This window comes from Pinus tabuliformis, chromosome J (genome assembly GCF_031772625.1).
Source record: "Pinus tabuliformis cultivar Carrire ecotype Pingquan chromosome J, CPIR1, whole genome shotgun sequence".
NCBI classification, from domain to species: domain Eukaryota; kingdom Viridiplantae; phylum Streptophyta; class Pinopsida; order Pinales; family Pinaceae; genus Pinus; species Pinus tabuliformis.
In genome coordinates, this window is record NC_142295.1 from 1,580,422,035 (window position 1) to 1,580,424,221 (window position 2,187).

The 2,187-nt window shown below is 40.7% G+C and overlaps 1 pseudogene; it reads right to left on the reverse strand.

Moving 5' to 3' along the window:
• Positions 1-820, reverse strand: LOC149233528 (actin-related protein 2 pseudogene; annotated as a pseudogene).
• Between the last annotated feature and the right edge of the window lie 1,367 nt (positions 821-2,187).

Consider the following 2,187-nt stretch of genomic DNA (forward strand, 5'->3'; position numbering starts at 1 on the left):
TCACCATGTCATTCCGAACAAGAAGCTTTGTGGAATTGGTGTGAATAGAGCTTCAGGTGCTTGAAAGCGTTCAGTGCCGGCTTTTATCACCCTTCCGTCTGGCAACATATAGTTCTTAACCAGGATAGTTGTTTCGAATCCTAACTGGTACTCTCGCTTGTAGTCATAACTTACATAGCAGAGTTGCTCCTTTACTTCCCTGACAGTCTCAAAATCTGCAGTTCTATTTAATGCATACCCACGGCGAAGAAGAAGATCCAAAAGATAAGAGGTAATGTGACGTCCAGCTATATTCATATGTTTTGTGAGATGTGGAAAGGAATAGCCATCAACGACAGGCACCACATGGGTCACACCATCTCCAGAGTCTACAACAAGACCAGTCAATAGCCCTTGGGCATACAATGTCAGAACAGCTTGAATTTGGATAAAGACACTCGCAAAGTTGTACTTCTCAAACATAGTCTCAATCATTTTTTCACGGTTCTTTGAAGGATTTGAGAGGTGGATCTGTCAATAAAATTTTACACTCTGACGGATCTATCTTCAACTCATTGTAAAATGCATGATCCCAAATGTAGCCCATATCCTCCCAATTTTGGATGATTCCGTTGTTAACAGGATAGGTGATATCAAGCTGATTGCGAAGATCTGCACATGCTTCTCCTATAACAATGTCCTTTAATGTTTCATCTACCAATGACTCTTCATATCACAACATTGGTCTACCAACGATGCAAGGAAACACTGAAGTTGGAAAATTTTCCCCTGCACAGCCACACTTGACATAATGAAAAACATCCCTGAATATTGACAACATATGATCATCGTCGTCCTCATCCTGCTATCTTGCCTCTCTGGTTTTGCTATTATGGTCACCAGTGGCGTCAGTCCACAGTAGTTGTCTACATTGTAGAAGAACACCACAATTTAAATCTGAATTTGACTGGAATAAAAATATTATACTAATTACATGAGGTGATTATGAAGAAATGGCATGAGAATTTGCAAGACAAGCTTGTCTACGCCCCAAAAAAATGTTGCACCGAACCATGCAAAACAGACCGACAGGGCACACCATAGCTAAAAGTTTATTAGCTTCGCCACATGCTGCGGTCATTTGGTCCATTACACCACAAGGCGCTCCAACAATATGATTTTCCACCTTTTGACAAAGTAGAGCCAACTCCCTTGGCGGAATGTTCAATCCATGTGCAGCAGCAATTGCAGACATTGTAGCAACCTCTAAAGCAGCAGAAGATGACACACTTTTTCCATCGGGTACCCCTGAAGAGACCAGTATGCTGATACTATCATTGAACTGCGCACCCAGCTCACAAATTAAAACAAGAATTGTTCCCGCAACATATGCAGCCCATTTCTGGGATGGGTCCTGTGAAAAATATTTCCGTGCTTTCTCATAGGTAATAGGGTCATTTGCATCCAAGAAATCTGCTAAATCCATGTCAAACGTTGGAGCTCGATTGCTCAGTTCTGAACCAAATGAGACAATCTGCACCACAGGTCTAAATCCTTCCCCTCTTTTGAATTGAAATCAATGTCCAAACTTGCCAAACTCTTCAAGAAAGCAGCTGTGTCTGGAAAGCCACGTATGTCTCCATGGAGAATGTCGAACTCCTCAATATAGTTCCTTGGTAGAAGTCACAACACATTCATTTCTCTCTTCACCAGGCGTCACAGAACGAAGTCCAAGCTCATTTTCTGCATGTGTATACCATTCTGGAATGCTAATATCACGTCCAGGAATCCTCTGTAATTGAAATCCAAGAACAATGGCATCTCGCAATCTTCTTGCTCCACACATGAATCTCTTCACTGTCATCCAACTGCAATGGAGCTGTAACACCATAAAGACAAACAAAATATACCTGCTTTCCACAAAATATATATAAATGATGCTTTGAAATTGTGTTTGTGCAGGTAGGAGTTTTGAAGTTTGCTGCTGTCTTAAGAAGAGCTGAAGATAAATTACATAATTTGAAAAGCAACATTAATGATTTCTTCTTCAAAACCCTGTTTTGAAGAAGAATCAATCTCTAATATAAGACAGAGTCTAACAGGGGGGTTTATCACTGAGTTCACAATAGACACAACCATGAGCTATAGCAAAGCAGAATGACACATTTTTAGGGGACTGTGAGGTAGGTACATCAAATCCTTGAATAC